The sequence below is a fragment of the Phragmites australis genome, chromosome 3, assembly GCF_958298935.1.
Source record: "Phragmites australis chromosome 3, lpPhrAust1.1, whole genome shotgun sequence".
NCBI classification, from domain to species: Eukaryota; Viridiplantae; Streptophyta; class Magnoliopsida; order Poales; family Poaceae; genus Phragmites; species Phragmites australis.
Genome location: NC_084923.1, coordinates 27,878,703 through 27,906,174, shown reverse-complemented (window position 1 = coordinate 27,906,174; position 27,472 = coordinate 27,878,703). Strand labels below are relative to the sequence as shown.

Here is a 27,472-nt window from a genome sequence, read left to right as displayed (position 1 = left end):
ACTAGGTAAATAGAAATGGAAAAGAGATGTTTCCAATTCATCACAAAATCAAAAGCTTTTTCTACATCCATATGATCTACTTTAGTAGATTGATATTGCCCATATAATGAAAGCAGATCTTGGTCCATGGAGTCCCAAGAAGGTTGAAACTCCAACCTGTCTGATGCTTTTTTGGCCAAATAAATAGAAAAGTGGGACCAGCACAATGAGCAAGCTGTGCGAAAAACCGCTTCTTTTTTCCGGTTCCACAACAACTTGGGCGAAATGGGGTTCTACCGGGAAACCTTGGTCGAGTTTTCGACCTTGGTTACTGGTCGAGCCACTGGAATGGAATGAGATAAGAATCTCTGGAGATCTTTCCTCTCCACTTACTCGTAATAGGCTTTCCGTCTGTATAAGACTTCTTTCGAAGCATAATTGTCATGTCCTATTGACACCTCGATCTTTAAAGAAAACTGACTCCTCCTTCTCTTTTAGGATTTTATTGTCATTAGTTCTTTAAAGAAAATTGACACCATAGTAGTTCGCGCGAGGGACTGTCTTTTCTATCGCTTGCTTTTCACTCTCAAGACAACGGTCGGTCTCTCTATGCTATAAATATAAGCAAAGCGCATGGTGCTGAAATTGAAGAAAGCTCAATAAACACACACGAAGACGATGCAGGGCATAGCATAAATGAGACTGCTGATCATTTTGCTTGACCTTTTTTGATGCTTTTTTTGGGTGACTCACCAACCGACCCAGCAGTGATCGATGACAGAATGGTACGAACAAATCAAAGTCGTTGGATTTGGTAGTTCTCCATTGACTTCTCTCTTTATCCCTTTGCATATGTTCCTAAATGGGTGTGCACCTCCAGATGGGCAGGGGCCGGCCATTTCTCCAGAACAATAGCTAAGGGCCATGATACTACCACTTGGATCTGGAACCTACATGCTGATGCTCACGATTTCGATAGTCATACCGGTGATTTGGAGGAGATGTCTCAAAAAATCTTTAGTGCTCATTTCGGTCAACTCTCCATTATCTTTCTTTGGTTGAGTGGTATGTACTTCAACGGTGCCCGTTTTTCCAATTATGAAGCATGGCTAAGCGATCCTACTCACATTGGACCCAGTGCTCAGGTAGTTTGGCCAATAGTAGGGCAAGAAATTTTGAATGGTGATGTAGGCGGGGGTTTCCGAGGAATCCAAATAACCTCCGGGTTTTTTCAGATTTGGCGAGCATCTGGAATAACTAGTGAATTACAACTCTATTGTACCGCAATCGGTGCATTGATTTTTGCATCGTTAATGCTTTGCTGGTTGGTTCCATTATCACAAAGCCGTTCCCAAATTGGCCTGGTTCCAAGATGTAGAATCCATGTTGAATCACCACTTAGTGGGGTTATTAGGACTTGGGTCTCTTTCTTGGGCGGGACACCAAATCCATGTATCTTTACCGATTAACCAATTTCTCGACGCTGGGTTGATCCTAAAGAGATACCACTTCCTCATGAATTTCTCTTGAATCGCAACCTTTTGGCTCAACTTTATCTGAGTTTTGCCGAATGAGCAACCCCTTTTTTCACCTTGAATTGGTCCAAATACGCATAATTTCTTAGTTTTCGTGGAGGACTAGATCCAATAACCGGTGGCCTATGGTTGAGCGATATTGCACACCATCATTTAGCTATTGCTATTCTTTTCCTGATCGTTGGTCATATGTATAGGACCAACTGGGGTATTGGTCATGGACTTAAAGATATTTTGGAGGCTCATAAAGGCCCATTTACAGGACAAGGACATAAGGGTCTCTATGAAATCCTAACAACGTCATGGCATGCTCAATTATCTCTTAACCTAGCTATGCTAGGCTCTACAATGTTTATTTATTGTTGTTCTCTTATTATTACTTATTTTCAAATGTTTTACTTAAATATTGTTTTATGCGAAAGAACCATATTTCCCTATTTTTGTCAAGCATTCATATGCATATTATTTCCACACAACTTGTTGAGTACGACATGTGCTCATTCTCGCTATCACCAAATACTCAATTGGAGAATCTATTGAGGAGTTCGCTGAAGATGGATCATCCTAAGATGTTTTCTACGTCGGTTTAGACTTGGAGTCGTCGTGAAGGATTAGAGTCTACATAGTTCTGTTGTAGTTTTATTTAGATCTAGGCCATTGAAGGTCACTTTTGTACGGGGTTTAATAATGATTAACTGTGATATTGTAATAATATTGATCTATAAAGTCACTATTTATTGGGATTAATTCCTAAGCTCAGCACATAGATTAGATTAGTCTTTTCCTTGGACTGATCTCGACAGAGGTGGTATCAGAGCCATATCGACCAAGAACGCAGTCTTAGATAGCATGGTCAACCCTAAAAAGATAAAATTTGCAAACCTAAAAGCTATGCTCAAAGGCTTCTCATCTTTCTCTCTTCTTTAGTAGTTTACTTATCCCTGCCTATGCTTAAACCTACTGGTAGCCTCGGATCTCAACAAAGTACACCTCTCCAATGGATTGCGCTATGGGGTTCTACCAAGGATGCTTTGGTCTGTGCTCACATATATGGGACACCGAAAGAGCCACTATATGAGGGAACACCAAAAGATGGCCTCAGATCTCAATGAAGTGTACCACTCCAATGGATTGCGCCATGGGATTCTACCAAGGATGCTTTGGTCCATGATCACAGATATGGGACACCAAAAGAAGCCACTATATGAGGAACAAGGCAAGCAAATGGTATGGAGTGGAGTGTCACCATCTTCATATATGGAAGCCACGCTCACAAGGGGGGATTCTGAGTCACCCGCACCTGCACAACGGAGACAAGAAGGGCTAGCTTTCAAGAATGCATACGGGACGTTGCACGCTAAGCTCTCTATCGCATGTGCTTGGACTATGGAACAATTATCAAGGACTCATTGTACTGCTACAACCCCATGCGTCACCCCATAAACCCGAAGATAGCCGTCCAATGCTACTACAATGAAGAAGGCACCACACTCCAGTTGCAAGTTCAATTCACTGTTGCCTTTGATCGACTGTATGAGAACACTATGTCAGAGCTGAAGGTCGTTCGCCAACGCTTGGAAGATGCTGAACAAGAGAAAATGGGACTTCATTGTCGCCTACGTGATGAAGCTACACCTACACTAGCCTCACCTCCAAGCAAGAGATCGTGCTCTGAGCCTCTCTCAGATTAAGGATCTGGCTACCAGAATAGTGACATAGAAGGAGAACCTGCAACCCCACCATATGTACCTGATAGGGAATCCCCGATTAAGTTAGAAGAGCTCAATCAGTAGTGTCGTGTAGGTCATTTTGGAGTTCTTTGTTTTTACCGATCTAATTTATGGTGTGTGTGCCAGATGTGAGTTGCAGGATTGTTCTTAGGCACTATGTCTGCATCCACATCTTAGAAGTAGGGTATGAAGATATTAATTAATATAAGAAGAGTTTTTCAAAGTAAAACAAGTCTTTATCTATGTAGACTTCCCTTAGACCCTTACTTATCTATGTTCTACCCCTACCAGATGGTCAACAATAGGAAAAACCTTGGAAGTAGTGACAATCATTCAACATCCCCAACTCCTCTACCACCCCCAATGAAAATGGAGCAAATCATGGCTATGCAAACTCAAATCTTGCATGTGATGGCCCAAGCAATGGCCAATATGCAACAAGCCTCCCAAACTCAACCAATGGAGCAAATCATGGCTATGCAAACTCAAATCTTGCATGTGATGGCCCAAGCAATGGCCAATATGCAACAAGCCTCCCAAACTCAACCTCAACCTAGGGTTCAAAAATTCGTAGGTAACCGGTTGGTAATCATGATAACCGACCTTACCGGTCTGCACCGATTTCATAAGTCAGTCGGTTATCGAATTTGAATTCAAAAAATTCAAAAAAAATAAATAAAAATAATAATAATAATCACAAAAAATCTTAAAAAAACTAGAGACAATTCTAAGAACTTCTATGAAATTTTTTTCAAACATAATGTCGTCTGCATCATATTCTATAAGGAGAAAGTTTGGAAAAAAAGTGAAGCGTGCAGCTCATTTATTAACTCATGTTAATAAAAAAGCTTAACATGAAAACACATATTTTTCTTGTATAGGGGGGTATCTTAAGAGAATGTTTAAAATTGGTTTCACTTCATTTAGAGTTTTATTAATTTCTCCATGATTTTTACAAAGTTCACAAGCATAAAGTGAATATGTTAAGAAACAGCACTGTAATTAACCTTTTCATGTCTACCATTATTTTTACCAAATAAAGCATAGTATAAGTAAAGTAATAAAAGTTGTTTCACTAATTTTGGAGGTGTAATAGGGTAGTTATGAATTAATCTAGTTGCAACACATTTACACAATCCTGCATGTTACAATAACTATTTCATGAGTTCATGTATGTTTAAAATACATATGATCATGTAAAGAGACTAACAAAATTAGTTTTATGATTTTTGGATTAGCAAAGAGTTAACTATGCATTTAACTAGATTTAGCAAATACATTTTCCCATAGAAAATATTCAACTTTTTTATGAGTATAAATACTTTTTTCATTAGATCAAGTTACAGAGAAAACAACAAAATTTGTTTCACTTGATTTGAATCTTAGATGAATTAGTTATTGATTTTACAAGGTTGAACCATTTTTTGGTTTTTTGTTGAACTTCACTGAAATTCGACAAATGCACTTGTTAAATCAGGAAATTCGAGTAGTTCTGACAAATGCGGGCAATGCAGAAACTGCAAAAAAAAAACAGTCGATAAATTGGCAAATGTGCTCAGTAATCAGTCCAATTCGAGCGGTTACCAAATGTTGATTTAGTTGATTTTTTCTGCGAATTACAAATTTGACCAAGTGAATTTTGAGTGGTTTTCAAGATAACCACAAATTTCTGGTTACCGTCGGGGACCAGTTTTCGGGCCTCAAACGATATTGTGAACCCTGCCTCAACCACCACTTCAGCATCACAACTAGTCCAAGTTGGGAGAGTTCATGAGAACCAAACCACCCATGTTCTCCCATATCACTGAACCACTTGCTGCTGATGATTGGTTGAAGACAATTGAGAAGAAGCGTACAATGACTGTGAAAAAGTCTTGTATGCTGCTCACCAACACACCGGTCCTATTGTCGACTGATGTGATGCCTTCTGCAATGCTCATGAGGACAATGAATCAATCACTTGGGTGGAATTCAAGGGAACTTTCTGCCACCACGATGTATCTACAGGCACTATAACCATGATGAAGAAGGAATTTCACAACTTGAAGCAGGGTTCTATGTTAGTGAATGAGTATGTGAACAAGTTCACTCAGCTGCCATAGTATGCACCAGAGGATGTGGGCACTGATGAGATGAAGCAAGAATGTTTCTTGGATGGACTAGTCTATGGCATGCAGGCTTGGTTAAGCACCTATGACTACACTAATTTCCAGCATTTGGTGAAAAAGGCATTAGTGTTGGAAACCAAGCGTTGCATGCTTGGAGAATACCGTAAAAGAAGGATGGCTTCACAAGGGAAGCACTCATGTAGCAACTCTCGCCCACGCACCATACCACAACAGATACAACAGCATCAGTATATGTGAATACAGGTATATATACAAGTATAGGATTAAAGAGAGAGAAAAGAAGGAAAAAGGAAATGGGAAATAGAAATGAGAACATCATCACGGGCCTAAACCCAGCCGGTAGCCCACCCTCACCCGTCCTCCTCTCTTTCTCTCTTCCAGCCACCTCTCTCTTGATGAGGTGTATTCACGCAGAGTTAGAAGGTATGCACGTGCTGAGAGAGGCATTGTAAAGGCTTCATAGTGATCAACTTAGTGCACACCTGTGAAGTGTGTAAGGTACTGATGGGTGTCGGCAACAAAGCATGATCATGACTTATGAGTAAAGTGTATGACCAATCCAGAGTGTAAAACTGATTAATCAGTCATACTCACGGTTACAAGTGGTAAGAAAAACCTCACATGATTAGAACAAGGTGATTTTGTTGGTTTAGTCTATCATGGTGGTGAGAACTAGGATTGAGGCATTGTTCAACCTTAGTGGTTTAAACCTTGTTGAGGTATTGGAAGGTTGGTTAAGTCAAGATGGCTAGAATCTTGAGGTGGTTGTTTATTTATTGTTGTTCTCTTATTATTACTGCTTTTCAAATATTTTACTTAAATATTGTTTTATGCAAACCATATTTCCATATTGTTTTCAAGCCTTCATATGCAGAATGATTTCCATGTTGATATGGATGTGTTTGTTTGAACTAGTTGGCTAAAAAGTGGAATTGCAACCGTAGTTGTGTTCGCATACAACTATATATGCTTGTTACAGATTTTTTTAACCAGAACTCAATGACACCCACAAGAATTTTTAGCGAATTAAAGGTAGGAAATATAAAATATTAAATGGGACCTCTTTTGACATGGAAGATTTTGATACAACTCCTTTGAGCTAAAGCCCAACAACTCATATAGAGCTTCCAAACAAACCCTCCAAGAATTTATGGTCTGTGCCACAAAAAAATTATGAGCTACCACAGATGGACTATGCATTAGATTAGTTATATTTGATTCACAACCGAATGGTAGTAATGAATCTAAGGTTGGCAATCACATATCCACCTCAACCTTGGTTTCTTCAATTTTTCACAAAAATTTACACTAGAAGCAGCATCTCCAATCCCGGCTAAGTCCAAAACCTCAAAAAGCCCCATAGGAATAATAAGTTGAATATTTTTTGCATTTATTTATTAAGTTTTCGGGATAGACTGGCTGGTCTAATGTTAAGATGTAGCTTGAAAAGAATCAAGCTTGGCCAGACCGGGCTACCCACAATAGGCCTGATTAATCCACACCGAGAGCAACACCTTATGTAATGCATAATTCTTAGAGGAATTTTGCAACAAAAAAAAACAATATGATTCCTACATAATTGAATATGAAATTATGGAACTTCAAGCATATTTAAATTCATATCAAAGTTGTGAATGTTGATTTCTTTGTTTCCATAAATGGGGAAAAGAAATGTTAAGTAGGTAGGCTTCGACTTCCCACTATGTTTAATACTCTGGTACTGATATTGTTGAGTATAGTACTAACTAGCGTGCACCTTATCAAGAACAGCATAGATGAGTTGCATAGAAGAGCCCAAATAATCGCAATAAACCAAACCATGACAAGAAGACAAGATGTGGCAAAGCCGACTGTAAATTCTTAAGCACAATTCCAAAAGAGTGCAAGTGATTGTCATTCTCTCACAACCTCACGGCTCCTTCTAGATCATCAGATTCTTGCCCTATGCAAGAATATAGTACTCAAGAATTATCTAGCCTTACCTTCTTGAGTGCTCAATCCTAATTGTCCCTACAAGACATGGAAGAAATTTGTGTTGGCTTGATGTTCATATGCCCTCCCACCCTTGTAGTTATATAGGGCACTACAGGTTCTACCACTACGACAGAATGCCAGAAAGTTGACCGGATATCACAGACGGTACACAAAATCTAACTGTGATAGAGGTATCACAAATGTATATTTCATCCTTAAAATATACCATATTTCTAGTAATACTCGTAATTATTAATTATATATTCATCATCATCTAGCTTCCAACTCTACACATAAGTGCACAGCCAGTCAAAAAGACCATTTTAGCAAAATCTTGGGGTAGGCCAAGAGGCTTAATCAATTAGATGTAATCTTACTGTAAATAAATTTTTCCTAGTCAAGTGCTCCATTGTAAAGGAAACCTCATAGGACAACTTTAAACCTTTCAGAATACATACAGAAACATGCTTATGACATATTCCTCGCCATCTGGTCACATTGTATTAACACGGTGTGATTTCTAAGGAGAGTTCTGTTATCATGACGCTTCAAAAATTTATGTGAACGACGCTTGGCAAAATACCATTTTGGGCCCCGAAGCGACTGAGGTTGGTAAACCAATGGGAGTAATGTTGCTAGTAATTATAGAATAGTAAGTGCCCCCACTTCCCTCTATAAATAGAGGAGAAAACTTATGTCCAACGAATGCCCTCAAGCTTTTCACAAGCCTTTTCCTTAGCATATCTCCATTTGTGGCGAACATGCCTCCTCCTTCTCCAACCTCTCCTCCTCTATGTCTACAAAGTTTTGTTGTAGTTTTATTTAGATCTCAACCCTGGAAGGTCACTTTTGTACGATGTTTAATCATGATTATGTGTGATATTGTAATGATATTCATCTATGTGTTGGGATTGATACATGGGCTCAGCACATAGATGAGATTGGTCTATGAAGTCAATATGGGTCGGGAGTAATGTTGCTAGTAATGGAACAATAAGTGCCCCAATTTGCGTCCAAGCCATGCCCTCATGTTTTTCACAAGCATTTTCCTTAGCATGTCTCCATTCATGGCAAACATGTGATGAGCTCATGGCTCCTTCAAATATGATCAATACTATTAATATTTCTCAAATCATATAAGGTTCAATTACAAGACCACGTGCATGAATATTAGATCACTGGGTGAACTCGTTTCTCGCTGCTCATACTTCTTTGGATGGATTATTACTAAATTCTTGTGATATTTTCTTGCTTAGAAACGTGGGAGAAGCACCACAACCTTACCCGGACATCACCTCTTGAAGACCAAGTCTACTCAGACTTGAAGCTGAGCTCTAGTCGTGATTATGGTCGAAGTCGTGGTCGTGGTTGTAGTCATTGTTGAGTCCCAGGACAACACATCAGTAAAACGAGCATAACTCTCTCATACGGAGTACAATTGAGCCGTTCTTAGATTCGCTGGAAAGCTATTGATGAGACCTTTTTAATGGATCTGGTCTCACCCTTAGATTATTTATAGATTAGTATGAGTCAAAGAAATAATGTGTTACGTCACCGTTTTGAACCATGTTGGTCTTGTAATCATGTCGGGGTCAGAGTCCAGGCCATACGGCCTCTTTCCATGGAAACGCAACCCTAGGTTGACTCCTCACGTCCCCCCTATATATACACAGTAGCCATTATAGTTTAGGTTTAGGTTTAACTTAGATTATTCTATTTTAGACAGTTTCACGGTTTATCAGTTTGTTGAACCCCAACCCGAGAGCTTCATTGGTAATTAGTAATATTCAGATTGCATCTACTGTTCTTGCTTGTGTTCTCGATTCTCTTGCGGGAAAAGCCTTCTTGGCGAGGCCAACCACGTCTTGGCACGGTTGATAAGCAAGGAGTAGTGGTGTAGTGGTTACGAGGGTTCTCGATCTGTTCTAGTCAGAGCCTTAGGATAATTAACGTCGATACTCCATCAATCGACTTATCATATTACCTTCGAAAGATCAGGCAAAAGCACATCAAGTGGTATCAGGGCCTTGATTGCACGTTAGGTAATCTCAGTTATCCCTTTTGTCTTGTCGAGTTTCATTACCTAGAGTCCAGAAAATTGTCCCAAAAAAGGATTTAGATCTTCGTTTTCCACTGTCCAAACCAGTTTGTGCCCTTTGCAAAAAAAAATTCAGCTTTTGCATTGTTGAGTTTGAGTTCATCGTCGATGTCTTTATTGCTAGTCGAGTCATTGTGTTCTAGTTTCTAGCATTGAGTCCTTGCTAATTTAGTCATCAAGTTACTCGGCTTGCCCTAGTCTGCTATAGCCGAGTTTGGGTCCCTGCTAGGGGTCCCGACCAGTCGATCCGACCTCCCACTCGGAATCCTGACCAGTCACCCTGACCACCCACTCGGGGTCTCAACCAGTTAGTCCGACCACCCACTCGGGGTCCTCACCCGTCACTCCGACCACTCACTTGGGGTCCAACCAGGTACTCCGACCACCCACTTGGGTCCGACCACCTAGTCGCCGCGACCACCTAGTCGGATTTGCCTACCTTCTCGAATCCGAACACCTAGTCGGAGTTGCCCACCTACTTAGATCCGACCACCATAGCCGAAACAGAGGTAGCCAAAGTTCAGAGAGAGAGAGTATCTTTTTATTACCTTTATACCCCTGCTCCTTGGAAAAAGTTTTTGACCCACGTACCTCACTAAGTCTTAGAAAAGCCAGTAGAAGAGTTTTGAGTTTGTGTCACATTTGCAAAAAAAAAAAGTAAAGAAAGCAAGAAGCAAAGAGTGCCAAAAAAAAGAAGCAAAAAGTGCAAAAAAAAAGGAGTGAGAATTAAAAATAAAAATAACATGTTAGCATTGTGCATTTTGTTCTATTGTGCTTGTGTTTGTTATAGTTTTCAGCTTGCTTGAGCTAGTTCCAATAACGTGTTCAGGCCAGCAACTGTGATGAGTACTGTGAACATTTATTCAGCTTTGCTAATCTGACTTCAATTATTGCTATTCATTGCTACTAAATATTGCCTATCCAAGCTACACCTTCCCTCTATCAGAACATTTTCTCCCCTTGCAACTACCTCACTCACACCTGATAAGGTATCACAAACCAGCCAATGGTTGTGCCAACTGCTGTGTTTTGTAAGAACACTTGCAAGAGCATTGTAAGACGCTTGAGAGTGTGTGACTCTACTTGACTTTCCACCACCTAGTAGTTTATAGGGATAATATCTTTCGTTATCTTCTATTTGCTCCTAACCATGGCAGGTGAAACATCGGATGTGAAAGACTGTATTTTGAGGGAACAACTTACAATAGTGTTGGATGATCATCAACAAGCTATTAATGACGACATCGATAAGAAGCTTGCAGAGACAAACACTGCATTGCAATGACTTAATGAGAGTATTGCCATGCTCGATACACACTTTGAGCGAGTGGTTAATCAGCCATCAAACCATGGGCGTGTGTATCCTCATGGCACAGCCCATGAGCAAGAGGAGTCTCTCGCAGATGATGAAATTTTGAGGCAAGAACAAGACGCCTTTGATGCACGACAACACAATCGATTAAACATCAACCATCAAGGTATGAGAGGTAATAATTTTCAGCAACATAACTCACGTGTTAATGATGATCCATTTGCTAAGATTAAGTTTACTATAACATCTTTTGCGGGTCCTTATGATGCTGAAAAGTATTTAGATTGGGAGATAATGGTCGAACAGAAGTTTAATGCTCATTTGGTTCCTGAAGTGCATAGAGTTAGGCAAGCCACTAGTGAATTTAAAGATTTTGCAATCATCTGGTGGAATAGAGTTTGCATCGATGGGTTAGCACCTACTACATGGAATGCTTTAAAGGTTGCTATGCATAAAAGATTTGTTCCACCCTCTTTTAAACGTGATTTGCATGAGAAATTGCAGCGCTTAAACCAATGTGATAGATCCGTAGAAGAATATTATCAGGAGCTACAAATTAGTATGTTGCGTAGTGATATTATTGAGGATAAAGAGGCTGCAATGGCACGCTTTTATGGAGGGTTAAGGCATGAAATTTAGGACATGGTTAATTACAAAGAATATGATAGTGTTCCTAAATTGTTCCAACTTGCGTGTTTGGTAAAAAAGAATTGTAGGGACGATAACAGAGGCCAAGGTGCAATTTTGAAAGCACGACTACATCAAAATCAATACCGGGACAAGTCAAAATAGCCCCTCATTCAGTTACATGATCTGTTGCCCCCTTCTCGAGTAGGGCGCGTCTAGCAGCACCTTCGATACTGTCACACGCTCCCGAGGTAAGCCACCAAGAGCTCTTCTTTGGTTTGCTCTACAGGCCGATCGACTAGGATTGTTTGCCACCGATGCAAGGCAATGGGCCACATCATGAAGAATTGTCCAAGTTAGCGAACATACATTGTAACAAAAGACAATGGATATGTAAGTGGTAGTGATGTTGAGGATGAATATGCTCTTGCAGCTAACCATGCAGGTGACGAGGATGGACATGAGATGGATATCGACCATTAGGAAGTGTTCGATGCCGCTGCCACGGAGGATTATCGGACCCTCATTGTGCAGCCAGTGTTAAGCACTCAAATGGAGCAAGCGGAACAGCTACAACGCCACAATTTGTTTCATATGTTCCTCATAGTCAAGGATTACTATGTTCGAGTCATTGTTGATGGAGGAAGCTGCAACAAATTGGTAAGTTCAAATATGATCAAGAATTTTGCCTTGCCGACAAGAAACCATCCTCACCCTTATCATATTCAATGGTTTAACAACAGTGGTAAGGTGACGGTAATGCTAATAGCTAGGGTGCATTTTTCTATTGGTTCATACTATGATTGTGCTGATTTTGATATAGTTCCCATGCAATCATGCTCTCTTTTGCTAGAACAACCATGGGAGTTTGATATTGATGCAACACATTATGGTAGAAGTAATAAGTATACTCTTATGAATAAAGGAAAGAAAATAACTTTTCTATCTTTAACCCCGGCTAAAATTATGAAATGTGAAAAGGAGATAGCTAAAAATAAGAGAAAAGAGTTTGAGAATGAATCTAACAATCAGCAAGTAGCAGAAAAAGTTTTTCCATCCAAAAAGGAAAAAGCAACTACAACATCTAAGTCCGATAGGAATTAAATTGAAAGGGTGTGTTATACTTGCTGTTGGGGGAAAATAGACGAGCCTGAGGAAAATGGTTAAAGATTGCTATCAAAGGTCCCTCCAGAGCCTTTGGTCTTCGGACTCTCAGCAAGAGGCCCAACTTCCAGAGGCTGCAGGCCACCTCTCCGATACGTACGTGGCCTTCCCAAAACTTGGAGCTACAGCAAGCCCCTCCGAAGCCTTCGGCCTCCGGAGTCTCAGCAGATGGCCTAGCCCCCAGAGGCTGCGGACCCCTTCGAACCACCCCTCCGGTGCCTGTGCAGCCTTCCGAAGCCTAAAGATGCAGCAGGTCCCCGAAGATAATATCAGGGAAGAAAGGAAACCCCCGGCAACCGACCTGACGCAAGGTGACAGGTAATTAATGCCAGTGCAAGTGGTGGTTATCCTGACACCCCAGTGTGATGAAAGACATCCTGAAACCCCCCGTAGAGCAGCGCCAGGCCACAATTGGTGACCGGCTCACCCCTCAAGGGGTAGGCACCACAATAGTTACTATGGTAGATATTTATCTTCTATGTACAGTAAAAAGTAGTAATCCGGGATAAGGCCTGGTAATTCATTCAGGTATTAGATATTTGTACATCGTGATAACTTGTACACTAAGCAACGTACCACCCTACAAATAGGGGGTCATGGTCATCTGGGTAGGGACGGGTCACAAGGAAACGCTCAATACAACACAAGGGGCAACACAGAAGACACAGAGGTGCACAAACACAAAGTCACACTATGATACTCTCCCCTAGACCGATCTATTTTTCTACTATCAATACATTTGTAGTGTTCCTTCCTCTCAAACTTCGTCTTCAAGCTTGAGTCTCCTCCTTAGAAGAAACTCCTGGCATACTTGCTTGGGTCAAGACGATCTCTTGCACCAACAGTGCGTCGTCCGTGGGGACTCGAACATAGAAGTGCTAAAGAGAGGTAGGAATCCACCAGAAAAACCACCTAAGCGCTAGCTCTAGCCGTCATATCCACCGTTGCAACAATGCAACCATATGCGTGGCTGTCTCAGCCATGCACACCGCGTGCACCCTCCAGCCCCGCTTCTGTGTGGGACGGCGTTCCTCCGGCATTGACCAACCCAAAACCTTGGGTCAGTACGGAAACTCCAGACGGCGCGGAGGCCTTCCAGCCTCTACATGGCGAAGACCTCGCCGCACCAGGAGAGATCGCGGCTGAGGCCGCAACCAAGCAGGCCGCTTTCCAATGGTTCCGGGCGGTCGTACCTAGGGGTATTTCCATATGGGCTTGGTCCCAAAGTATTTCTTTCGACAGGACCCAGCATGCCCTGGGCGAGCCAACATCTTCGGAGAGTCTGTCCACCCAGCGTCCTCCTCAGGCCCCTTAGGCGAAAGAGGGTTCCGATGAGGCGTAGGGCTCTGGAGAGCGCAAACCCCGCCAGTGCCCCCGGCGCAGCCCTCGAGACGCCAACCGCGCGTAGGGAACCCCAAGTTCACCTCGTCTAGGAAGGCATAGTCGGAGCCACTCCAGCTCCGAAAGCCGGTTCACCAGACGACCAAGACAGTCTCCCTAAAGGGAAGGAGGCCATGGGGAAACCATGGGCCGCGGGACACGCGGCCCCTGGCAGCAACCTCAACGTCAACCACAAGCTTCGGTACCCTCGGAGGCATACAGGTGCATCCTGCATAGATCGGGGCGCAGCCACAATACCAACGACTGTGAATCCTCATGACCTTCTAGGAGGAACACCTCAGAAGACAAGCAAGATACCTGGCCACAGAGGGAACCGGCAAAGGACGACACAGGGGTTCGAAGCCTGGGGCAAGCTCCGAGGCAATTCCCTGGCCCTCCAACACCGCTCCATCGCCACCAATTCCACCACCGACAGTGCAATATCCTAGCGACAAGAACTGAGTCAGGGAACACCGTCACCAGGCTCTGAATGGATTATCTCCAGGGCCGAGCAGAGGCTAAGGACCGAGGGGGTCGAGGACCACCTCTCCCCACTAGCCTTCGACTTCGCCTCTGACACGCCATCGCCAGGCTCCGGACGAATTACCTTCGGAGCCAGGCAACGGCTAAGGACCAAAGGGGTCGATGACCACCTCTCCCAGCTAGAATTCAGCTTCACCTCTGACACGCTGTCGCCAAGCTCCGAACAGATTACCACCAGAGCCGAGCAGCGGCTAAGGGCTGAGGGGGTCGAGGACCACCTCTCCTGGCCTAGCCATAGGCTTTGATGCCTTCAAGCCTCATAATAGAGGCCTTTCATACAGTAAGATCAAAACATGTTGGAGGCCTCCAACCTTACTGCTAGAAGTTTTTACAACAGATAGCCACTAGGTAGAAATGGTAAATCTAGATTACGTCCTTGTTTAGCAGTAAGCAGTAGAACTTAAGTTGCATCTTTGTTTGGAATGAGTTATGAATAGTCGTCTGACCTAGCTATGTCTTATACTACGATTAGCTGCTTATTGCCAACAGTAGACTGCAAAACTTAACTAGTACATAACCATGCAAATGCCTACACTCCTACAGACGCAGCATGCCTAGGTCACTTGGAAGGCAAGACTGCCTAGATGTCATGGAAGGTATTGTGTAGCCTCAGTAGTGTATTTGCCACATATCAAGGGACTTCCTTGATAGATAGTGTTGTGGCACCACCCGAAGGACTTCTTTGGGAGGCGTGACAAGCCCACGTACCGCAGACACAGCATGCCTAGGTCACTTGGAAGGCAAGGCTATCTAGGTTTCCTAGAAGGTATCGTGTAGTCTCGGTAGACAGTGAGGCCCACACACCTGTAGTTGTGTCGCATGCCTAGGTCACCCAAAAGGCAGATTTTGGCAAGGTGTTCCTGGAAGGTATTGCATAGCCTCGGTAATGTTGAAGCCACGCCCCGAGGGGTATCCTCGAAGGTGGAGATGCAGTGCTCTGAGTAATGCTGTTGCAAGGAATCCTCATTGCACAATATGCCTACACATCGCAGGCACAGCAAGCCTAGGTCACCATGAAGGCATCAAGCCTAGGTTTCCTAGAAGGCGTTGCATAGCCTCGATAATGTGTAGATGCTGGTTACCAAGGGACTTCCTTGGTAATGTAGCTGTGGCGCCCCCGAAGGATTTTTTCAGGAGGCGTGACATGCCCACGCACTTATAAGCATCGCTTTCCTAAAGCTAAGGCCACCTAAAAAGGTTTCCTGGAGGGTAGACTTTGCCCTAATAGGTATTAAAGCCCACACACCTGCTGCAGCGAGCATGCCTAGGTCACCTAAAAGGTAGATTATGCCAAGGTGTTCTGGAAGGCATTGCATAGCCTAGGTAGTGTGGATGCAGCATATCAAGGGATGACCTTGATGTGAGGATGTGGTGCTCTGAGGAATGATGTCACAAGGAATCCTCGTTACGACATGCTTATACACCGCGAGCGCAGCATGCCTAGGTCACCGTGAAGGCATCAAGCCTAGGTTTCTTGGAAGGTATTGCATAGCTTCAGTCGTATAAATGCCACGCGTCGAGGCACACCCTTGGTGGATAGTGTTGTGGTGCACCCGAGGCATTCCTCGGGAGCACGACAAGTCTACACACCGCGGGCATAGTATGCCTAGGTCACCTGGAAGGCAAGACTGCCTAGGTTTCCTAGAAGGTATTGCGTAGCCCCGATAGTGTGTAAGGCTTTCGGCAGTAATACATGCCGAAGGGGATACAAAATATCTGCAAGAAATGGAGTGTCTTCCACAAAACCTGCAGTAAAAACGGAGAGTCCTACAAAACCTCCAACAGAAATGGAGAGTCCTACAAGACCTCTAACAAAAACAGAGAGACTTACAAAACCTCCCACAAAAATGGAGTCCTACAAAACCTCCGACAAAAACGGAGAGACTTACAAAACCTCAGGCAGAAATGGAGAGTCCTACAAAACCTTTGGCAAAAACTGAGAGTCTTACAAAACCTCCGGCAAAAACAGAGAGACTTCCAGAAACCTCCATGAGACAGAACGTCTTACAAAACCTCAGCCAAAATAGAGAGACTTACAAAACTTTTTGTAAAAACGGAGAGTCCTACAAAACATCCGCCAAAATAGAGAGTTCTACAAAACCTCTGGCAAAAATGGAGAGTCCTACAAAACCTCCACCACAAATAGAATGATTTACAAAACTTCTGCAAGATGGAGAGTCTTCCAAAACCTCCACAAGACGGAGAGTCTTACAAAACCACCGCGGCACGGAGGGCCTTTCAAAAACCTCTGCAAGACGGAGTCTTCAAAAAGCCTCACAAATTGGGATGTCTTCCAAAAACCTCCACCAGACGGAGAGGTTCTAAAAAACCTACCGGACAAAACCCCCCACATCATTAAGGCGAACGCCTTTGTGCCGGGGGGTGCGAAACCCACTAGCCTCCGAGAGGCATAGCCAACAGACTAAAGGGGTATAAATCACCCTCCCCGCAGGAAGAGGTATGGCCCACGTGACTCAAATACGTATGGTAAAAGGTAAAATCATTACCCTACAGTCTCATCTAAGACACGATTCATACGTCGTTTATAAATAATATGCTAATATTAAGTAAAAGCCCACTCTGCGTGGCATGGGAAATAGTATGGAATTCCCAACTGTTTGTTGTAGAGGTAGTAGCTTTCGGCATGCCGTCGCCAGACTCCGAACGGATTACCTCCGGAGCCAGGCTCCGACTAAGGGCTGAGGTGGTCGAGGACTATCTCTCCCATCCAGCCTTCGGCTTCGCCTCTGACATGCCGTCGTCAGGCTCCGAATGGATTACCTCTGGAGCCGGACAGCAGCTAAGGGCTGAGGTGCATGAGGACCACCTCTCCCATCTAGCCTTCGGCTTCACCTTTGACACGCTATCGCCAAGCTCTGGATGGATTACCTCCAGAGCCGGGTAGCGGCTAAGGGCCGAGATGGTCGAGAACCACCTCTCCTGTCTAGCCTTTGGCTTCACCTCTGACACACCGTTGCCAAGCTCTGGATGGATTACCTCTAGAGTCGGGCATGGCTAAAGGTCGAGGGAGTCAAGGACCACCTCTTCTATCTAGCCTTCGACTTCGCATCTGACACGCCGTTGCGAGGTTCTAGATGGATTACCACCTGAGCTGAGCAGCGGCTAAGGGCCAAGGAGGTCAAGGACCACCTCTCCCGTCTAGCCTTTGGCATCGCTTCCGACACGCCATCGCCAGGCTCCAAACGGATTATCTCCAGAGCCAGGCAGCAGTTGAGAGCCGAGGGGACTGAGGACCACCTCTCCCGTCTAGCCTTCAGCTTCTCCTGCAACACGCCGTCACCAGGCTCCAAACGGATTACCTCTCAAGCTGGGTAGCGGTTGAGGGCTGAGGGGGTCGAGGATCACCTCTCTCTTCTAGCTTTTAGCCTCACCTCCGACACGCCGTCGCCAGGCCTTAAACGGGTTGCCTTCGAAGCCATGCAGCGGCTAAGGACCGAGGGGGTTGAGGACCACCTCTCCCATCTAGCCTTTAGCCTCACCTGCGACACACTGTTGCCAGGCTTTGGACGGGTTGCCTCTGGAGCCAGGTAGCAGCTGAGGGCCGAGGGGGTCGAGGACCATCTCTCCCATCTAGCCTTCGGCCTCACCTCTGACACGTCGTGGCCAGGCTTTGGACGGGTTGCCTCTGGAGCCGGGTAGCGGCTAAGAACCTGAAGGGTCACGGACCACCTCCAGAGCTTATCCCCAAAGGCTCCAGATGGACTTTGTTGGGTCAGAAATCTATAACAAATTTGGAAGAAGGCCCTACCAATGCCATACCCGAGGAGTACGTGATGGTCGGGAACAACGAGGTTGCCACTGCTTTGCCTGGGCATCCTTAGTTACCCTATGTGTCTACCTCTACCAGATTCCCGAGGCCACCTCTCCCCAGGAAGGAACAAAGCTGGCTATGATCTATGCGAAGTCTTGGTACCTCGATCATTCGAAAAACCAGCCATCGTCTATGAAGGGGACGAAGAAGTGCGGCACAAAGGCACGAAGGGACACAAACATGTGGTCACCTGTTCGAAGGATCCCCTTACACTTCGGCCCAAAAAGAATACAATCGCTCCCAAAGGTCCAAATTATAATATTAACAACTCGTGCATCCGGAGGATGCGTACAAAGAAGCAACAGTACAAAGACCTCTACAGAGGAGACAGACCCTAAAAGAGCAAACCAGGGTGAGAAAGAGTACAAGGTGGCAAAAGGGAACTATGGCCCGCAGTAGGGCCATAGTCGAATGGCAAGACAGGGATGTCCCAGGGCTTCACGGGTCCCGGTAGGGGCCACACATGGAGCGGCGTATGCACTTCATCTGTGGCCTACCGCTGCGAAAGCTGATGCAAAAGTTGGCCCTCGAGCTGTTGGAAGATGAATGAGAAATTAAAGGAGCCACCGTAAGGGCCTCCTCCCCTTGCAGGAGATCCCAGTCGGTCTCCACATCATCATCGAAAATATTGATGACCTCGATACGCACGGTCTCCTAAACTGGGGGTTGAGCAGGAGTGGCAAGTAGCTGTCCACCCCGCAGGGACGGAAGCAGGCAGCCGAGATGGCCCAGCCCCAAGAGAAGCAGTCGAGATCATCGACATCTCTGAAGAGGATGAGGAGGAAGATGATGCCATATTCAAAGTCATGGTTAAGTGCTCACTCATGGGGCAGTGGTAAATCCAGCCGAATGACCCCAGCTTTATATCCGGGCCAAGTAGCCATGTACGCCCGGAAGATGAAGCGAAACCAACGCGTCGTCACTCCATGGTGCCCCCATTAATCCCTGGGGGGACTGTGGCCATATCCCAGTCGTTCCGCCGACACGTGATAGCATCCCATGGCAACGCCTCATTTTCTCGCACGAACGTCCCGTCACATTAATGACCTAGACTCCTTCTAGTGCATTCCAGGGGCATGGGCACAAGACCCTAAACGAACCCATGTATTATCCAGTCAAACCGCGCTAGTGACACATCCCATCCTGCCATCCTCAAACAGGCAAACGTGGGGAGTCCCCCGATCCCACACGTAATCTCCACTTTGACAAAGTCAAATGGTAAGAAGACCCATCACCAAAGAAGTCCGAAGAATCTAAATCGGCTTCGGCATGGACCCCAGCGTACATCACCTCCACCGATGCTCCTCCAGCCTCAGGTCCCGATACCGCATATACCAACTCTAACAGGATCCAGAGAATGCCTCCTCTGCCAATACGTCTTCGGTCTTTGACTTTGACACCGGCTTCACCTCCGACCTCAGCATAAACCCAGGGGCATGTCGCCACCACCAATGCACCATCAGCCTTTAGCTTCACCATCAACGCCCACGATTCCCGCCGAAAAACTTCTCAGGAACAGGGAATTTCCTTCGGCATTCTTGTTACTATACCAGGCTCGAGTTGGTTTTCCTCTACATCCTATCACCCCTTCGAATGTCAGATCTAGAGAATGAGGGGGGTACTATTTGGGGAAAATAGACCAGCCTGAGGATAATGGTTGAAGATTGCTATCAAAGGTCCCTCTAGAGCCTTCGGTCTCCGGACCATCAGCAGGAGGCCCGACTTCAGGAGGCTACAGGCCCCTTTGGGCCACCTCTCCGGTACATACGTGGCCTTCCCAAAACTCAGAGCTACAGTAAACCCCTCTGAAGCCTTCGACCTTCGAACTCTTAGCAGGAGGCTTGGCCCCCGGAAGTTGAGGACCCCTTCGAGCCACCCATTCGGTGCTTGTGCGGCCTTCTGAAGCCTAAAGATGCAGTAGGTCTCTGGTGATAATATCGGAGAAGAAAGGACACCCCTTGCAACCGAGCTACCGCAAGATGATGTGCGATTAATGCCAGTGCAAGTGGTGCTTATCCTGACACCCCAGTGCGATGAAAGGTATCATGACACCCTCGACAGAGCAGCGTCGGGCCGCATTGGCGACCGGCTCATCCCTCAGGGGGCAAGCACCACAATAGTTACCACAGTAGATATTTGTCTTCTATGTAGGGCAAAAAGTAGTTATCCAAGATAAGGCCCAGTAATTGGTCAGGTCCTAGATATTTGTATATCGTGATAACTTGTATACTAAGCTATGTACCACCCTACAAATAGGGGGTCGTGGTCATCTGGGCAGGGACGGGTCACAAGGAGAACACTCAATACAACACAAGGGGTAACACACAGGACACAGAGGTGCACAAACACAAAGTCACGCTATGATACTCCCCCTAGACCGATCTATTTTTCTACTATTAATACATTCGTGGTGTTTCTTCCTCTCAAACTTTGTCTCCAAGCTTTAGTCTCCTCCTTAGAAGAAAGTCTCGCTGTATTTGCTGGGGCAAGATGATCTCTTGCGCCAACACTTACCACTAAATCTGAACTTGCTAAAATTTGCGATAATGAGCTACCATGCTATACATTGATATGCAAAGAGGTCTTAGTCTCACTAGAGAACATATCTAGCTCTTTGCTTCCTGTTGTTGCTAATATTTTGCAGGAGTTTGTGGATGTTTTTCCAGATAAGGTACGCCTAGGATTACCACCTATTCGAGGGATTGAGCATCAAATTGATTTGATTCCGGGAGCAACTTTGCCAAACCGTGCTGCATATAGGACCAACCCGGAAAAGACTAAGGAAATTTAGTGACAAGTCCAAGACCTTATGGACCACGGGTATGTACGAGAAAGTCTAAGCCCTTGTGCTATGTCTGTTCTTTTGGTTCCTAAGAAAGACAATAGTTAGCGTATGTGTGTTAATTGTAGATCCATCAATAATATTACTATAAGATATTGTCACCCTATCCCTATGTTAGATGATATGCTTGATGAGTTGAGTGGTTCTATAGTTTTCACTAAAATTGACTTGCGAAGTGAATACCACCAAATTAGGATGAAACTTGGAGATGAATGAAAAACTGCTTTTAAAACTAAGTTTGGCTTGTATGAGTGGTTAGTAATGCCTTTTGGGTTAACTAATGTGCCTAGTACTTTCATGTGATTGATGAACGAAGATTTACGTGCTTTCACTAGAAGATTTGTGGTGGTATATTTTGATGATATCTTGATTTACAGCAAGACACAAGAACAATACTTTGATCATTTACGCGCTGTTTTTAATGTTTTGAGAGATGCACGTTTGTTCGGTAACCTCAAAAAGTGCACCTTTTGCACGGATCAAGTCTCCTTTCTTGGCTATGTTGTTACTCCACAGGGAATTGAGGTGGATGAAGCAAAAATCAAAGTCATAAAGAGCTGGCCGACTCCTAGGACTATCACACAAGTGAGAAGTTTTCATAGTCTTCCGGGTTTCTATCAGTGCTTTGTGCGGAATTTCAGCACCATTGTTGCCCTATTGAATGAATTGATGAAGAAATGAGTGGTTTTCAAATGAGGACCTGCACAAGAAAAAGCATTCAAGTTGTTAAAAGAGAAACTTACCTATGCTCTTTTACTCCAACTCTCTGATTTTGGTAAAACCTTTGAGCTAGAGTGTGATGCTAACGGGATTAGAATTGGAGGTGTGTTAACTCAAGAAGGTAAACATTTTGCTTATTTCAACGAGAAATTAAGTGGGCCATGTCTGAATTATTCTACCTATGATAAATAATTGTATGCTTTAGTTCGTGTACTTGAAATTTGGCAACATTATCTATGGCCCAAAGAATTTGTTATACATTATGATCATAAATCACTGAAATATATTAGGAGTCAAGCTAAATTAAATAAACGACATGCTAAATCGATCAAACTTATTGAGTCATTTCCATATATCATAAAACATAAGAAAGGAAAGGACAATATGATAATTGATGCGCTTTCTAGGCGTTATACCATGTTATCTTAACTAGATCATAAGATTTTTAGTTCAGAGACCATTAAGAATTATATGTGGCTGATTTGAATTTTAAAGAAGTTCTTGAACATTATAAAAAAGGAAAACATAGAATAAATATATGCTAAATGAAGGATTGCTCTATCGTACTAACAAGCTATGCATTCCAGCTAGCTTCATTCGTCATTTGTTGTTACAGGTTGCACATGGAAGAGGATTGATGGCACATTTTGGAGCAAAGAAGACTGAAGATGTGCTGGCCGCCCACTTCTTTTGGCCAAAGATGAGACATGACGTCAAGCGCTACGTTTTACGTTGTACCACTTGCAACAAAGCTAAGTCTCGATTAAATCCACATGGTCTTTACATGCCTCTTCATGTTCCTAGTGCACTTTGGGAGGATATTTTCATGGATTTTGTTTTAGGATTGCCTAGGACAAAGAGGGGGCAGGATAGCATATTTGTAGTTGTGGATAGATTTTCTAAAATGGCACATTTTATACCTTGTCATAAGAGCGATGAAGCTACAAACATAGTTGATTTATTTTTCACGAAAATCGTTCGACTACATGGAGCGCCTAATACTATCATCTCAAATCGTGACACAAAGTTTTTGAGTCACTTTTGGAGATCACTTTGGAATAAATTGGGGACGAAGCTACTATTTTCTACTACATGTCATCCACAAAATGATGGTTAAATAGAGGTCGTCAACCGCACATTATCGACCATGTTGCAGGCTATTCTAAAGTAGAATTTGAGAATGTAGGAAGAGTGTTTACCACATTTTGAGTTTGCTTACAAGAAGTCGGTACACCGCACCACCAAGCTTAGTTCGTTTCAGGTAGCGTATGGTTTTAATCAACGTGCTCCTATTGATTTACTACCTTTGTCTACTCCTGGAAGACTTAATTTGGATGTCAAGAAATATGCTGAATTTATTATTAAGCTGCATGAGACAACTAAAAAGAATATAGAGAGCATGACTGAAAAGTATAGGATTGCCAGAAATAAAGGTAGGAAAGAAATAAAGTTGATGTCTAGAGCTAATGGATCATTTAAGATAATTGAGAAAATAAATGATAATACATACAAACTAGACCTACCCGTAGATTTTGGGGTTAGTCCCATATTTAATATTTCAATTTTGAAGCCATACTTGGGAGAATAAGATGGGCTTGACTCGAGGACGACTCCAATTCAATAGGGGAAGAATGATGATCCCATAGCTCCTTCAGATACGATCAATACTATTAATATTCCTTAAATTATACAAGGTCCAATTACAAGATCACGTGCACGACAATTAGACTACCAGGTGAACTCGTTTCTCGTTGTTCATACTTCCTTGGATGGATTACTACTAAATTCTTGTGATATTTTATTGCTTAGGAACATGGGAGAAGCACAACAACCTTACCCAGGCATCACCCCTCGAGGATGAGCTCTAGTATAGCATGTGAATTTACCTTCTTTTTTAAATTTAGTTTAACTTGTGCTCACGACCAATGCTCAACAACTCATAATTAAACATAGTGCTCATGAGTGCTAAATGACATGTTCAAGCATTTAGGGATGTGACAACTCCCTGGAAGTTGGACCTGCATTTGGGAACATACAGATCGCTATATGCATTATTAAAAACACTAGTTAAAAAATGTTGCTTTGTGATGGCAAGCTGAAATTGAAAAAGGAAACTTGTGTACAAGTAAACTGTAAAAGGAAAAAAGGCCATCCCATGTTTGTAGATGGATCTGAAACTGCCACTTCATGAATTATTTGTTAAGCATTTGACACGTAATTGCTTGCTGAATGATGCTAAAATGATCAGTTAGCATTGAATTGCTGCTTTTCATAATCTTAAAATTTTGCTAGGTAAAAAATAGGGTAGTATTTCTGCATGCTGAATAGGGAAAATGCCTTGTGCATAACTATAAATTGCTCAAAGGTACTTATAGTATTCTGCATAATTGCTTTATAAAACCATGTAGAATTCCTAAATTATTGAAATGGAAGAAAATGGTAACTTAACTAAAGTGTATAAAAAATGCTGGATGCATAAGTTTAAGTTTCTCAAAGTAGATATAACACTTATGCATAAAATGCTTCTAATACTAAAAATTTGCTTCTAATAAGTAAAAAAATGCTTCTAGTATATCAAACAATGAAATAATTGCTTATATGTACAAGTATATTCTCAAAACACTTGTCTATATAGATTTGCAACTTCTATATACTTGCATTGATGTTGCAGTATGAGGTTCATACTGTTAGCCTTAATGCAATAGACTAATTGCAATTGGGAACGCACGGATTCAGTATATTCATTTAAAAAAAATGCTAGTAAAAATGCTAGATAAAAATACTGTTAGAAACATGAACTTGTAAGAAAAAGAACTGAGTCTAGCTCAATTAGTGGGGGGTCTGGGACCATCTAGGTTTGAGTTCTTTTCAACTCGAATTTGGATGTCTATTTCTTCTTATTTATAATACTATCTAGTACATCCTAAGTTTGTTGATTTTTTTTATTTTTTTTTTGAACTTGTAAGAAAAAAGTTGCTTTGTGATTGCAGGGGTGCTAAAGACAGGGAAAAATCAAACTAAATCAATCTCATTTAAAAGCAAAATCAGAATAGTTCTGCACTTCTGCTAAAAAACCTGAGCATATTTTGGAGCAAATCAGGGTAACTTGGGGTCAAGATTCAAAAGCAAGTCAACACAATGACATAAGAAAAATAGGAGAAATTTGCACACAAATTAGGATAATTTGAGAAGCAAATTAGGAGAAACACAGATGAGAGAAATATTAAAAGCATTTGATGTTCGATATGTGTAGCCAGGCCAACATCAAGTGTAAAATACTACATTACTTTTTTTTTAATTACCCAAAAGCAGTAAGGAAGTCCCAAATGACCGAACGCCAAGAACCTTCAGAAAACTGCACTTTGACTCCTGAAGAACCAATGCAAATAAGCTCTAAAATGGTAAAAAAGTAAACCACCAAGCGGTAAGAACCAACAAGAAACAAATCGTTTGCTCCGGGAGCCAAGATAGAATCTCATCGAGCTGTTGGAGCGTAATGAATCTCGGGAGCAATGGAGAGGCAGAAAGCCATACCCCACCTACAAGCACTACGAGAGGAAATTCGCTATTCCAGAACGTTAGTTAGCTCGTGTCACTCTGTCCCCTGTTCCAAATCAGCGACACAGAGTATGTGTATTTCTAAGTTGTCAACCTTTAATGTGCCAATGCTTTTGATAAAAAAAAATCAACAAAGAAATCAATGAACAAAACTCCCCGTATACCAATTGTTTTTCAATTTGGAGCAAAGTCCTGCTTCAATATTACTGAAGTACTGATTACTTAAACAAGTGCTATATGGAACTAGCTAAACACTTCTAATCCCCACCACGACTACCATTACCACATAACAAAACTACGTACGGAATTAATACAAACAGCCAAGAAGGAAAAAAAAAGGGTACATCCTTGTGACTAACCTCCATCGGTGGAAAAACTTACAGCTAGCTCCATGTTCCTGAATGTTGAAACCTGCAGCATGGCCGTGAGGCTCTTGGAGAGATCTCCAAGCAACCGCACACGCTTCGAGCGATTGCGATCGGACGTCACGGACAGGTGTGCTGTTAGCGGAACAGAATCAGGACTATGCATGATACGTTCATCCGTCTGTGTTTCCAGTCCGGCTGCCGTCCGTGCTTCTCATGTCAGCGTCTCCAAGAGATAGTGATCAGCACAGGGATTAGTTTCCTTCTGTTAGGGAAACATCTGGTGGTTGTTAGGCTTTTATTTTTGGCATATCTCATGTTGGTTGCCTATCGATCCATCCATGTAATCTATATACGCCGGTTGGTCATAATACAATCGCTAAGTGCATTTTCCCAATTCGTCTTCACTGCATCAGAGGGGTTTCGATCATAATCCCTCCTCTCGATCCTCTCCCTTCCAACGACATGACAGCTCCATCCAAGGCAGACAAGATCGCTGATGCCGAGGCCAAGGCCACCCTGGCCAAGGCCGAGCTCGAGGCCAAAGATGTTCTATGGGTACAGGTCGTCGTTGTCTCCAGCATGAAGCTCCTCGTTCCCATCTCCCTTGACCTCTAGGCCGGCAACTATGCCCAATGGTGTGGCCTATTCGAGGTCGCCCTCGACGACCACATCCACGTGGCTTCTTCCTCAAACCCCAATGCACATTGGCTTCACCTCAACGCCCCTGTTCATTCCTAGTTGTATGCAGCCATCTCCTCTGACTTGCTTGCCATGGTGATGGACTCCACTGCCTCGGCCTATGACATATGGACACGCGTCGCCGGTGTCTACCGAGACAATGCTGACACGTGTTCCATCCACCTGGAGCAAGAGTTCCATAGCCTCATGCAAGGCTCCATGACCATGGCCGATTACTGCCACAAGTAGAAGATATTGGCCGACGAGCTCATGACAGTAAGTATGACGATCCTTGATCGGAGTTTTGTGCTCAACACCCTTCGCAGGTTGAACTCGCGGTTCACGCATATGCGCACACTCCTCTCCATGCAGCGCCCGACACCCTCGTTCCTCAAGACGCGCTCCGTGCTGATCCTTGAGGAGCTCACCTTCAAATCCTCCGAGGCTTCCCAGCTGACGGCATTCTTCACGAACCCTAGCAGCAACTCAAAGTTTTCCTCCGCCGGCACCTCCCAAGGTGCGAACGGCAGTGGCTCGTCATCCAGCAACAACAATCGCTGCCATAACGGCGGCAACTCAAAGACCAATGATGGTGCCAGTTGCTCTGGCGGCGGCAACCGCCATAATGCACCCTCAGGTGGTGCCTCCAAGGGTTCAATCTAGTGGCCTTCATTCCAAAATCCATGGGCTGGATCGATCCACATGTGGATGGGCCAAAGTCCAAGGCCTACTCAGGGCATTCTCGACCCACAACCTCCTGGTGCTTTTACAGCCGAGGTTCCTATGCCCCTGGTCACATTGTGCAATGTCCCGTCCCTAGCCCTAGGACTACACAACATTACACCGCTGCGTCGTTGTACAATGTCGTGCTGACGCCTCCGCAGCCTACCTCCTTGGATCAATAATAACTCATGCAGGCCTTCAACAACATGTCCTTGACACCTCCATCATCAGACTAGTTCATGGATTCCGGGGCATCCGCTTATATGACCTCAGATACTCT

At 43.7% G+C, this 27,472-nt stretch overlaps 1 pseudogene; it reads left to right on the top strand.

The window, feature by feature from the left end:
• Positions 1-264: 264 nt before the first annotated feature.
• On the top strand, positions 265-27,132 carry LOC133910628 (photosystem I P700 chlorophyll a apoprotein A1-like; annotated as a pseudogene).
• The last annotated feature ends 340 nt before the right edge of the window (positions 27,133-27,472 follow it).